We start from the raw sequence: 15,548 nt of genomic DNA on the forward strand, positions 1-15,548 counted from the left end.
ATATCATTTGTAAATTTCAGCAATCTTTTTGATTCCATGAGTAAAAGATACGAGAGCTTATACAGTATGAGAATTTCTATTTCTTACCACCGAACAAGAAACAATTTGATCATAGCTGACATGATTATGATTATAAAAGAGAGGGACAAAAATGTTTGCAAATCATGACTTTTCCTTCTCTCGTTTTTATTTTGAATAGGACATGCATGTGTGCATGTATATTTTAGACAGAAATTTCATGTTAAGACTGAAGTTTGTATATATACGCCTCCCAGGCCCCCCCTCCAGATCTCGGCCGTCGACCGCGCGATCGCGAAGAAAATTGACACACACGTTGCCTATGATGTAATCTAAAATTCCTTGAAGTTAAATTTTTAAAAAACCATCATTTATGCTAAATTATGCTAATTTATGCATAATGATGCATGAAATCAGACTATTTGGTATAAATCACAAAGTAAAGCTCAAAACAGGCACATTTTTTGTGTAAATATTCTTTTTAGTGTCCTAAGCAAATGTAATAACAAAGAATTGTGATATCAGAAAAAATTCTTAAATATTTTATTATTTTTTGAATTTCTTATGTATTTCTTTGTTTTTTCGACTTTATGTTTTTCATTGTTTTTTCGATGAAATTTGTCCGCGACATCACTCCGAACAAGAAAATATGTTATTCATTGATTTTAATCAATAAAACACCAAAATAATCATGCTTTCATGAAATTTGCCTGTAAGCACAGTTTGCATTGAAATTGTACACGAATTCACGTTTTTGAGCAATTTTTGGTCTGACATGCATGTACATATTTATGCGTAACTTCGGAACCGCGCGCCCGGGCGTCGCAAATTTGGTGTCAAAAGATGCGGGAGACTTGAAAGAAAAAAGTCATGAAAGGTGTCTAGAGGCATAGATACAGAGAAAGCTTTGTTCACATGCCATATCGTGATATTGTTAGTTTTGATTAGATGTGAAAATTTCATTCATGTGTAACCCCCAGTAAACTGAATAATAGATCGTCCCTTCTGTAGTATGCATCACTTTGATAAGGAAAGCATTTCTTGGGAGAAAATTCTAGTTAGAATGGCAGTGAGCTCGTACCTCACCTGACTAAATTGAAGGTGGCTTCTTCACAAGACTTTTAGACATCACAAAATTGAAAAGATGCTTTATTATTGATAGTGCCTGAATTACCAAAGATTTATTCTTGAATTGATTTAGTCTTTTTTTTTGTTATTTTCTTTAATATAACCAAGGCATTATTTGCTTTCATACCAGCAGATATTGCACATATATTCTTCATGAAATTTATTCAAAAAATGATAGTTTAGTCTATATGCATATATAAAGTCAGAGTAACAGAAAACATATCCAAGTGAAAGAAGTGATCTATGTGATGTAGATGTCTCTTTTATGTTAATTCTCAATGCTTGATTAGTTTCATTTTGTGTAAGTGTAATCTTTGTTCACAAGCATTTCATTTTAAAAAATCTTATTGTAGATTCAGGGCTTCGTAAGTTTAAAGGAAAAAGGAAAATTAAAGGTACTCGGGTGTATCGGAAATATGGTGTAAAATGGCCAAAATCAAATGCAAAGTACATATGCAGTATAATTATGTCTAGTTTGTCACTATTTTTTTGCCAGCCTGCATATTTGGTGTGTGAAATCATGATTTATATTTCAATTTTTTGCAGATAAATATATTTAGAATGATAAATGTATGTATTATAATGCAGCTTCCTGCCTTCATGTTATTACTTTAGCAGTTCAGAAAAAGTATATCATGAATAGACAGACAGCAGTAGAACAGATGTATATTGTGGAATGTGTATATTGACCATGTCGAAGCAGTGGCGACATTCCGTCCAAATATATGAGACAAGTTTGATAATTTTAATGGAATTATCAAATTGAATACTGAATACTTCAGACAATTAACCAAAGACAATTTGCCTTTGCTTCAATCACAATTGTCATAACATTTATAACATGGCTTACAGTTAAAGAAATCTGAGATTGTTAAGAGCGAAAAACAGTAGTGACATTATTTGTTTAAGTCTACTGCATGTTTTGAGTACTTCTGTCAATTATGCCCATATCAATCATGATGCTATGCTGTCTTTTTTCTATGTCTTTCAAGCCATGGCTTTATTACATGGCTGTTTTGTACTCCAATACTTTTTTTGAGGCAGCACACACCCACTTGTATAGTAAGCCTCATAACTGTCCACTGAGTCACTGTTGCCTCTGATAAAATCAAGAACCTTGAAGGTGTTACATTTATTGCTGAAATTAGCTGAGTATGTGTGATACATGCTGAGTTTGAATGAATGGTAAGGAGCAGAGAAAATCCAATGACTTACAGCTGTGTAATTGAATTTTCATTCTTGCTGTGTGTATAAAGATGTGTATTACACACCTTTTGACTTCAGATTTAGACACTTCTAGACACATTTAGACACAGACTTCAAGGTTAGTGGACCTAAGTTTGTGTTTGAATAAATATTTCCAGTCAGTCTATGAAGTACAATGTAATGTGACAATTGTTCTGTGGATGCACCTTTCTGTGTCTTAATTTCTTCTTAATTCATCTGTTCTGGTTGCCACATATCCATAGTGACATCATTCATTATGTCCTGCATATGATTACTTTGTGCTGTAAAACCAATGTGTTTACTGTTTCAGGCAAGTATTTCAGTTCACAATAGCTTCTTTGATTTATTGTATGTGGTGGGAAGAAAGCTGTGTAATCTTTTTTTTGCAGGTTTGTATTGATAAATGCAAATTCAACTGTGATTATCTCAATATGAAATATCTCTACATTAATAGCAATACAGTTGACTTGGTCAGTTAAATGAAAGAACAAATTAAGTTTCTGTATAATGATGTTCATTATGTGTAAAGCCATGTTTATGACTTGGTTTATGTACTACTCACAAGCTCCTAAGTATGTAGGACCAAAAGTCTTTCAGCAAATTCCACAAACTTTGTACAGTTTTATTTTCTGTCGAAGCAATGGTCCAAATGTAACCAAACTTGGCAGGAATTCTTGCAAGAGGCAAGGAATTTGAAATTGTGCAATGACTGGAATGAATGCCATTGACATCAAGAATGTAATAGGACCTAAAATGACTCAAAACTGAGTAAACTGGAAAAAAGGGTAAAAAAAATCTGCAAACCACAAATAGTATCAACATTTGATATTGCATTTACGTGCTCTAAAGATATATATATATATATATATATATATATATATATATATATATATTTGTTTGTTTGTTTATTTGTTTCTAGTGATAGAATAGCCGTGGTAGCCCGTTTGGAACATACAAGGAATATGGGATGTAAAACTGCTCAACCTGTCCTGTTGATGAGTTGGCCCCTATGAGGCCAGAGATAGGGAACAGTTAGTTGATCAAGTGGTTCAAGTAGCATTCTGAGGTGGTACCCAAATTTGTACATGGCCTCAAAGCATTGCTCTTAAGTACAGAGAAGTGATAAAGGATAACATCTAATGATGAAGTAGGGAACTCTGATGACATTGGGTACATGTACGTATTTATAGGAAAGATTGAGATATTTTTAGTAGTGAAGTGGTCTCAGTGATGGAAAAATATCATCATCCTGTCATTTGTTTAAAGATACAGTGTATATTCTGTGTAGAATTAACACAAGTCACCCTTAGACGTATGGAATGCATAGTTAAGACAAAATTTATTTGGAAAAAAAATTGCTACGAAGCTTTTGCTATTTTAGGTTTAATCATGAACCTTATATTTTGTGTGTGTTTTTCTGCATTAAGTAATTCCATTATAGTTTGATCATGTTTCTTCATTGATATAGTACTAAACTCTCAAATCATTACTATATTGAGTGTACATTCTACAAGCTTCTGCATTTTAGTAAGTTCCAAATATTATATGACATTCATATTTGTATACATGTGTATTTGTTTATTTCCATCTCAAATTGACTGTTTTGTCTTGTGCGTCTGTGTTGAAATAAAATACAATGTGAAATTGTATGAAATGTGAAATATTGAACAATTGATATAATACAGGGCTCGACACTAACGGTGGCCCAGTGGCCCAGGGCCACCAAAAATGCACATCGGGTCACCAAAATTTCAGAAATGAAGAATGTGGTGGCCTAATCTGGCCACCCAAAAAGGTCGGACGTTTGCCTTTGGGGCACCAAAAATAAAAGTTAGTGTGGAGCCCCGTATAATATAAGAAAATACATAGTTGTTAAAAGTTACATGTAGAGCCAAGGGAGCCTACAAGCAGAGCTACTGAGGGCCTGAACACTGTAAAATTTCAGTCATCTTTCTATATGGTAGAACAGGTAGAATAATAATGATAATAGTAATAATGATGATGAGGATAATAATAATCATAATGATTATGATAATAATAATAATAATGATAATAATAATAATAATAATAATAATAATAATAATAATAATAACAATAATAATGATATTAATAATAATGATAATAATAATAATAATAATAATAATAATAATAATAATAATAATAATAAATACATATATGTGTCATTTTGCACTGCATCCACTCTGTAAAGTGCCCAAGGTGTGTGCATACCATTATTACCCCAGTCACTGGATAGGCATGCATTATTCCCAACCAGCACTGACAGTGCTCACTCTCCACTCCCTGGGGAGCATTCCAGCCAGTCGCCATCTTACAGGCGCACACATTCTGATCAACCAATACTCATCCTACGGGGTACCCATTTATACTCCTGGGTAAAGAGCAGCTATGTGGACAAAGTGCTTTGCTGAAGGGCATGTCTCATGTGGAGATACACTATACAGTACTTTACATTGTAAAGACTATGTATTCATTGATGTAAGGTACCTGAAGGGGTACTAGAGGGTGAGGTTGGCTTATTCTTGGAGTGTCTATCCTCCAATTGCTCTTGTTTTTAATGCTCTTCATTTAATGACTGCTTCTAGTTGCATACCCCTAGTTTTGGATCAAAAGAGCATGGGTGAAGCAGTCAATATAGACAATTTACACACAGCCTTCAATGCCAAGACTGACTTTTCACATACTACCACAAAATGCACTACTGCTGCTTATTTATCAATTTTATTTTCATTTATTTTCATTTATTTTTTATTTTTATCTTTTTTGCAAATAGAATATATGTACCCTAGGGGGTTCAGTGAAATTGAGAATTTCATCAGTGGTATCACATTGTTTTATATTGAGTCCAGCATTAAACATTTCACAATACATTGACAAGTAAAGTTGTAGCGCTATTGAGACTGAAAGTAGCTCAGGAAGTAGTTTTTCCAAAGTGGATGTTGGAAAGGCAATTGCGACAGGTTCATTGTTTTATGAATCTTTCGATTCTTATTCATTAACAAATGACTAGTTTCGAACTCTGATATAAAAAAGGGCATTTGATTGTGTTTTTATTGAGACATGTACTTTCAATGAGGTAAATGTAAAATAAACAACTGCAATTGAGTTTATGCATCATAGCCTTTGGACTAACATTGGTGATGTTCAGTATCATACACTTGTGTGAATAGTCAAATGAATTAATCAGATATTAACAAGAGCATGCTCATGTAGATTCATGAACACTAGATTTTACGACCGAAAAATAACAAATACATGTACATGTATTTCGTATTTCATATTTTACTTTCTTACATTGGGATGACATTCTTGATTTGACGTCTGAAAAATTAGCAGGAATTGTTTTGGGTACCTCTTCTGCATCTTAATGATATCCGTTGTAGATATGCACAGGATATATGCGGTTATGCTGTCTTTCGACAGAATTTCTCGAGTAGTCCCGAGTTAATCATCATCACCTCATTGCACAATGATTGTGACCGATTTGACTATTTTTTGAAAACATGAAAAATTTCAACATTCCATTCTTTCGTGCTCTTAGTGGATAAACGATTATATGAGCAGTTTTATAGAGGGTGTATGATGGCTGGGATTAAAAGCTGAGGTGGTGTTGTGTTGGGAAGACAGAAATGGGGTAAAGAAGGTGAAGGTCTTTTTTTTTTTCTTGTATTTCTGGTTTAGAGACTGATTGATGGATTATAATTTTCATGTCATTTAGTTAACAAAATGAAAGGAGGAAGGCAAGGGGTGGTTAGACTTTCTTACAGTACTTCTCCGACATTTTAGTGATGATGATAATTCACAGCATTTGTATGGCGCCATAAATGTCAAAAAAGAAGAAATCGAAGGTGCTTTCCCTCCCTTCCCTATCCCTCCCTCTCTATGCGGGTTGCTGGTTATTTTATTCGAACACAATGACGTACCCAGTTGAAATATAGAAGTTACTTGCTCCTCTCTTTTTAGTTGTTCCAAAATGTGACATTTACTGTGTGATGTGATATGATGCATTATTTTCTCTGTTAATTCCCTGTATTCTCTCATTATTTGGAGGTTATCAGGACATCAAATTTAAATGCGGTGTGGAAATGACCAATAAACAGAATGATGATTTAAAAAGAACAACTCCTGCACAGGTATGTGTATTTGATTGACTGGCTTTGTATCGAGTGACATTTCTGCTTGTAGGCAGATTACGACATCTTTATGAAATTATGAGATGGTGTTCTCCAATGTGATTACAGTTTACGGTCAATAATTATTTTGCGAGGACAGCTGTATTCAGACAAAGAATTGATTAGAATTCTGCAAATACTATAGTATTGGCCTTCTGCATTGGTGCATATACAATCCACTTTATATAGCATGGGGAAAAAAAGGTCAGTAGAAGGGAAGAATTCTGGTGTCTGTGTTTCTGCCATAGTAAAATGGCCACATTGATAACTTGGAACGGTAACCATCAAAACTGATCTAATAATATGTCTGTATTATTTTCCCTTCTGAGAACGTTGGATGACCAACTCGATATACCGGTGTGCAAACATGATTCAAGTCGTCGTATGTAATACAATGTATGTCTGATCTTTCCCCGACATAGCAACATCTAATATGAGCGATCTGGATATCGTGTGAGATTTCATTTTAGTGTATTTAAAGTAAATGCATGTAAGATAAATACAGTATACATGTAGATTATTCATGGATCCGAAGGAAAGTAAAATCTGTGTATTATATTACAAAAGTAAACCGATATAATATCCTGGTTCTATACGGGATACGATGTTGATACAGTTGTACCAGGAAAGAGTTTGCATGCATCGGTTAGACGTAATAATATGCAAGTCTGACAGACATTCTTCGTTGTATATAAGTAAGCATTCGAAGTACTGAGAAAATCAAGGAGGGGAGCAGATCTCGGAGGCGTCAATCACGAGCATGTTATAGTGTAGTACTAGTACTGTACCTATGCGTAATATATTTACGTTGATCCATCATGTGTTTTAATCATAAAGACAAACATGAGTCAGGAGAGCTATTGCAAACACTTTTCATCCATCCTGCTTTCATCCGTCATGCATCGTCCGTAAACGTAAGAGGCGTACTTAACGTACATTTTCATCTTCTCTAAAAACACGTTGTCTCGTTGAAATTATAAAGTTGCTATGTATACCGACTATTGATATACTATGCATACTCTTCATTTCTGGATGTATTTCCATTGGCTTACTAGGGCCAGGACAGCTTTAACGTTCGATCACTATAATCAAATGACTTAGATACAACGAAGATGTACTAATTTAACTTGTGAGAATATTCTATTGGGGCAATTCCACGGTAACTCGCGTTACAAATAATGGGTACATTTTTGGGATAATGTGCCAATATCTTTGTAATTGGAAGGATCTACAAGTTACTTTTTTTCATCATGGGTTAAGTAGACATACTAGACAATCTTGATAAAAGTTTTCCTACCTTGAATTGATAGTGGGTTAGGACTCATAAATTAACAATATCAAAGTTGAGTAACAATGACCTGGAAAAATGTAGGGAGCCTTTATGTCGGTAACTCGCGTTACGGTAACTCGCGTTACATTATGTCCACTAACACAGGGTGACACAAATTGATGACATACAATTGTTCTGATGGCACTGAATTTTGTGTTGAATAATCTGAGAGATGCTTATTTGTGTAGATAGTAAAACGAATAAATGTTAAACAAATATTTTACTAATAAACCCAATAGAAGAGTGTGTTTAAGACTAATAAGAGCTTCACTCCTCATAGAGACCTTGAATATGTTTGTATATACTAGATGATATAGGTGTATTATTACATTGTAAGTTTCAGAGTGTAAAGATGAAAAATGTTGAAAGTCTTTTTAAAACAAAACATAAAAGTATCAAACCCTATCTACAAGTTTACGAAACAGCTTACAATCTTTCAAAAATTCAAATCCTATCTTTGTGAGGAGTGAAAACTAGTACATTTCTTTGCAACTGATTGACAAAAAGACCAGTTCGTAATTCCACTTTGTGCATGAACAAAAAAAGATCATTTGTACGAACAGGCATTTTGGTTTGTAAATTCACTGACATAAGCATCTGTGATGCGACGATTATTCATGCGATCCTTATCTAAATGATGCTTGCCAGCACATCCACCTGACAGCAAGAATGGTATTTTGCAATATAAACGGAAATAAAAGCTGTTACTGCATTCAATACAAAACAATGAAATGGATGCCTGCTAAATTATAAACTGATGGGAGTATTCTGATCCCCTGATCTAAATGCAAGTTCATTCTTTTTTTGAACAGAAGTTCCATAAATTGTTATGTCATGCAAGCTTATGCATTATGCTGCTTTGAAAACAAGTGAAGTGCCGAACCAACTGAGAAAAAAGAAAGGTCATTTGTACCAATGTGTACATGAGCTACAGTGTATACGAACTGGCTTATTACCCTATATCGACGTAAATAAGCACTGAATTGATCAGTGTTTTAGTAGTAGCCATGATAAAAAAGTCATGGGCGTACATACTCAAGCAGTATTCAAACTTACGACCTCCTGATCACCGGACAGGTGTCATCTCCACTAGACCACCGTGCTTTCGCCCGACAGCAAGTGCTGGTTCTAATCCTTATAACATGCAGTGGGTACTGCGTAATTATTCAAATTCATGAAATTCTTCCGTTGAGATGTTTTCATTGCAACTGATTGACAAATTGCCCTACATCAACGTTAATAAGCTCACTGAATTTATCAGTGTTTTATTAGTAGCCATGATAAAAAATCATGGGCATACATACTTGAGCAGGATTCGAACCCACAACCTCTTGATCTCCGGACAGGTGTCATCTTCAGTAGACCACCGAACAAGGATTAGAACCAACACTTGCTGTGCTTTATAGCATTCTGTAATAAAAATTCTGTAATACTGATGCAGGAAATTCAACAGATAAATCTTATGGTCTCATTCACTGCTGGATACATGTACAGTATGCAGTGAAAGCCAGGCTAGACTCTTCAATGTGGCATGTAATCAGTGGCCTTGATGCTAATCACAGTTTATTAGGCTGCCCTCCTTTGTTTCAGTCCAGCATAGTGTGTATAGCACTGCATTATTTTGATTGTTTTCACCACAATCTAGCTCAATTAAGTGCTAAAATTTGCTTATGTTGGGGGAAACTTGTGTTTATAGTTGGTAACTCGCGTTACATGCCGGTAACTCGCGTTACATGGTAACTCGCGTTACACTTTTCATTGACATTTTTTAATGTGATAACAGTGTTTATTCAAGTCAACATCCTGTGTACAGTATCAGGGTGTGATGAATTTAGAAAATTATGATTCCCAACAAATTACCTCCACTGCTTCCTTCAGAATGAAAAATATTTCTTGTTTCGGTAACTCGCGTTACATGGCTCAAGGGCTGAACTTTTATGTGGTGATTAGAATTTTGTGAAGGTGGCATAAAAATTTCCTCATGGAAGACTGAAGTAGAACCAATTTGCTTCTTTAAAATAAATTGATTGAAGTGCTAGCAGAATTTTTCTATTAAAACAAATTATATCAAGTTAAGCATGCATTTTAGCAATTTCGATGACTGAAAATTGTCTTCAACATTTGTAGCTGTTTCTCGGGAAATATTTGACCGATTGATATAATTCTTTGAGTTTCTTTAACTTCAATATATGGGTAATACATAATGAGTAATTCTTTTGCAATATGATAAAGTTGAAATTTTAGTGCCATGTCCACATTCCCATGGAATTGCCCATTGGCATAGTTTGACTTTTTCCTCAGTTTTTCTTCACTACAAGGGGATTCTCTCATTGGTATTCTGAAAAGGAACGAAACATAGCAATTGCAGTGGGGAAACTTACAGAGCTTTTTTTTTTTCAGTAATCATTATGAAGTGGCATACTATTGATTGCGGCGGTTTTGGAAAGCACGATGTAGGCAGTCTGAAAATGGTTTTGCAATCAGCGAATCCCAATAGGCGAAATTGACATATGAAAAATAAATGTGCATCATGCCTCCAGCAGTCATGTATAATTCGTTGTAAAGCAGTGCTGTCTATAGGCGCCGATACGAAAGTCTTCCTCTATGTATCCACCTTAATTTCCGATGTCGGTCATTATGGTGGTATTGGGTATGATCATAAAATAAGTCAAATTCCAAGAGCACTGCCAAGCAATACTATGTGAGCATGAAAAGTGTGTGTTATCGCTCAAAATGTATATTGTGTATTAAATCCACCAATGAAAGATTTGCTTTCTATACTATATAGCTACTATAGCACCTATAGAAACGACTGGAAATTTGCCCCAAATATAGTATATAATATATCAGATTTCGATACTAATTCCTAATCTGGTGGCCAGTGCAGGCCATTAGAATCTTTAAATCTGAAATTTTGGTAGTCCGAGAAATTAATGTAGTGGCCCGAAACAAATAATAGAAACATCTCAATCAATATTGACTCTGAAGTGCCCAATCAGAAACTTGGTGGCCCGTCATCAATTTTTAGTTGCCTTTAATTCTCTCAATCTTTCGACCTACTTGCAGGTATTTTTCAAGGGTTTGTTTGTATATACATGTATATATATATATATATATATATATATATATATATATATACAACTATGTGGGTTTGTAGGCCTATATGTACATGTTTATGTTCATCGATTTAACCAAAACTTTGTAACATTTGAACGATTTCAACGCATTGACCGACTTTCCTGAAACTTCACTGATTTCTGCATTCACTGAATCCACATAATTATGTTTGGGGTAAATTGCTGTTAACATGTGTTAGAGGGAACACTGAGTGAGCCCACCCCCATCTCAATTTCACAATTTTTTACTTCAATTTCGTCGCAGGATGTCGGGAATAGGCCAATCTTACTTTCAAATTCTTCTTTTGTCGTTCAATTTAAAAAAAAAAGTACATTCAATTTAGTCATTTGGCATACATTTTCGTCATTTACAATTCAAATTCGTCAGTCTCACTCGCAGCACTCAAAACAGCAGGATCGATTTCGTCTTTTGTCAATCATTTACGTTAAACTTTCATTCATATTCGTCTCATATCTCTATCCGGTGTGATTTTCCAGTCATTCATGTATTTTTTTTTCTCTAACCGTTCATATTTTACGTTAAGGAGTTAACATACACACAAGTGCCCCCCCGCACACACACACACAGAACCATAGATACAGACACACACACCACCACATGGTGTTCATTTGATATTTGTTGGTGTTAATATCAATGGTTTAACACCCGTCCAACTTCAATAAGTGACCACACCAGCTGGTGTTACTGTGGTGTAAATTTATTTTCACATTTTTCAAAAATCTAGTATCTTAATGTAAAATTCTTGATCGTCTTGTTTAAATTGAAAATTAACAAGAAGTGCAGTTACTAAGAAACTCTACAAAAAACAGTTTAAAATTTGGAAATGACACCCGGAGGTGTTAATTTAACACCAGAAATGAGCACCGAAAATTTAACACCAGCTCGGTGTTAACTATTTAACACCGGACTTTTTGCAGTCACACATGCAATCCGAGTACACACTGATACAAACAGACGTACCGTCTCGCAAACGAAAACACTGACAAACGATTTCAAGGCAAACATGATTAAAGACAAAATCTAAGTGCAGAATGGATAACATGATTATGTTTGCTGCTTTCCAGGGTACAAAATTAAAAGTTTGCTTCATGCATTATGATGCGAAAACCTGAAATGTGTCACTGACATACTGTCCTTGGTTATGACTTTGACTGTCGTTTATCCTTCAATCAATTTTGGTTGGCAGTCATGTTTGTCGTGTGTATTGTCTAAGCAAATGGTTAAAGGGAATAATGTGTAACGATACCATTTACGAGAGAAAGTAAAAACATGTCGGCTTAAAGTTGGTTCACCATCAAAATAAAGAATCGACAACATCTGACTAATTTGAATGAGGAAAATTCATGAAATTGTGTGAACAAAAACGAATTTGATCTTCACATTCTGCGATCCGTCATCGGGAGGGATGAATTTGAATGAGAATTGACGATTCTGAATGCATATTCAATTGTCTTCGAAAATGTTTGACGAAAAACGAATTGCAATGACAATTATTGACGAAATTGAAGTTAGGATATGCGTTCCGCCTGCTTTTCGGGACGAAATTGAATAATAAGTCTTTGAAATTGAATGATAAAAGTGCGAAATGAATGGGAAAACCTATAGTTACACCACACAAGTGCACTTCATTCTTTTCTATTATGCTTTAAATAATATGGATGTTCTAGTGCTGCTCGATTGTTGCCATGTGAGCAGACTTGAACATAGTTGCTTGCACTCTCGAATTCCAGCGTACCAGTGTTTTCCTTCTACTTTAAGATTTCGGGGCAGGGCACTTGCTGCCTTTGTTTTTCTTTCTTTCTTTTTCCATAGCAACCGCTGTAATTTGTGTGCATGCAGCAGGTGGGTATCTGTTCTTCTGTGATTGTATTCCAGAAGAATCTTCTGTACCCCGGGTACATGGTCTTTTTCCTTAGTTTGGTTTCAAGTTGTATCCGTGCTTCTTATCTTGTTCTTTACACTATAAGGCTACTGATGGGACCTATGCTCAACAAGTTCGCTTTCAGTAGGCCCATTATGTTCCATCGTATTTCTCTGCAGCATTTTTACTTATTGATCGAAACTCTGACACATCGACCGCCATGTTCTATCCAAAATGTTAGTAATTTTGCTATTGTATATCCAAGCTGGACATTATGTATCATTACATTATGAGCCGATGATCTTTTTCGCGGCATGAAATTTTCGCAAATTGCCACTGGCATTCAATGCATGTAGTGTAGACAAGAACTTTCGAGTGCATTTTAATTTAGAGAATCTTGGCTTTCGCGAAATTCGCGAAATCAAAATGCACATTCCTCGTTGTAGTATAGTGTATTCATATACGAAGAATGGATATCGTGACGTATATATATAATACCTAACTTGCGGACATAACGTCCCGACATAATGTTAATCGTATGGCAGCATAGATCTCGCGCACTGTCATGTATCGGGTTCCATGACATTTTCTCCTGCGACAAGTGCTCCCAAGATCATCAGCACGCTAAACCAAACATAAATTCTACCCACAAACATAACCCTGACCCTAATCCTTATCCTCACATCAAACTAAACCTAAGACCTAATCACAACCCTAACCCAATTCACCTTAAGTCCGGGGGTGGGGGGGGGGGGGGGGGGGGAGACCGGAGCAACTGTAGCAGGAGCAAAATGTTACTGTCATGTCCCCCATGTTTCACGCGAAGCTCATGAATATGTATTCGGGTCTCTCCCTTGCGCATTACGAACTTAGCACGGGCTTTGCGCATTGTATTTATGTTTTGCGGTAAATTTATCTGGTAGTATACAAATATATTCTCCCTTGAGAAAACTATGGTTCAAACTATGAGCGGAGGTAACTCAAAATAATTCTTTTCGGTGAGGGGAGCAGTCCCGAATTGAATATTATTGGAGGCACCGATGCACACAGTTAATCAGAAACTCGAAATAAAGCAGAGAATATTTGCTTTATGTTTTTGGATAAAAACATTATAGGCCTACAAAGTCAAAGGGAAAAATGGGGCAAGAAATCTTGTGGCGGATGCGATGTTCTGGATGGATTCTTCAGTGACAGTAAGCAGCGCGCGATGTCATATATTGCTTTGTGACATAATTTCACAAATTATGAACTGTTTGGAAAATGTCAACATAAAAAGTGACGTGATTTTCCAAATATATCATGAGGTGTTAAACAGACCAACATTCTATCATGGTTGAAATTATATTTGGGATCAAATATTGATCCTCTATAGGTGATTGGTTAACCACATTGAATTATAATTTGTGTTTTCAACTATACTTTAGAATGTTGGATCGTTTGAAACTCGATTTTATAATATTTGGAAAATGACGTCACAGCTTATGACGGCATTTTCAAAACAGTGCACTATATTTGTGAAATGATGTCACAAAGCAATTCACAGTGTGACCTTACGAAGCTGCGAATGCCAGAATTGCATTGTGACATCATTTCACAAACATCACACGCTGCTTCGTAAGGTCACACTGTGAAATGAACAATTTTTAACAAAGCAATCGTGACATCACAAAGCAATTCTGACATCGCGTGCTGCTTCGTCGGTCACGTCAGGGAGGTGTGACTCTCACCTCCCCGGTCACGTTGTGAAATGCTAAAATAAAAATAGTGACATCGTGCTCTGCTTCATACGGTCACTGTAGAATCCCTCCACAACATCACATCCACCACACGACCTCTCTCCCCACATTTCCCTCTTCTTTTGTTTAATCATATCCATCAATACTATACCATCCTTTTTAAAATGTTCGATCCCAAATACAACGCAAATATACTCTGCCTGATTATGAGTTTCTGGTGACTCCAAAATAGTGCTCACTCTGGGGCTGCACCCCTCAGTGAGTACTATTTTGGAGTCACCTCTGCCCAGAAAATATCAGGGCAGAGTACTAGTATTTGTATAATGCATGTAATCAAGTGAAGCTCTATCAACCAATCCCTTCGGGATAAAATTACTCATCCAAAATAATTCGCGCTAACCCTACCGAGCTCCGCGAATGAGTCCTGCTTATCAACCTTGCGTATGGATATGAGCCTATTATATACCTATAATTATCGAAACGATATTCAAACAATCCTTTCGACATATATCCATACAACGTATCAATACACGAGCATTCAGACACATAAGAAATGTTCGGTATCCATACGTCGTATTTCTCTATAAGAGAACTCTTCAGTCTGAAATGATTACAGCACCTCGAGCAACTGGAACATAATGTAAAGCAACACATTACAGTAGCGGATCCAGAGGGGGCGCAACCGGCGCACGCCCCTCCCCCCCCCCCCCACTTTATTTTTCGTTAAAAACGAAAGAAATAAAAAGAACACTGAAATGAAATGAAACCCGGAAGTGGCACCAGAACTATTAGTCACGCCCCCACCTTTTTTTTTCACAGAATTCCTGGATCCGCCCCTGCATTATATTTTGGGGATTCAGCCATTCGATTGTTCATACTAATAGCTATTCTTTTTAGTAGATATAGACTTTCATGCACAA

The sequence above is a fragment of the Diadema antillarum genome, unplaced genomic scaffold, assembly GCF_040938485.1.
Source record: "Diadema antillarum isolate AM-2024a unplaced genomic scaffold, OU_Dant_1.0 seq00000105_RagTag, whole genome shotgun sequence".
Classification (NCBI taxonomy): domain Eukaryota; kingdom Metazoa; phylum Echinodermata; class Echinoidea; order Diadematoida; family Diadematidae; genus Diadema; species Diadema antillarum.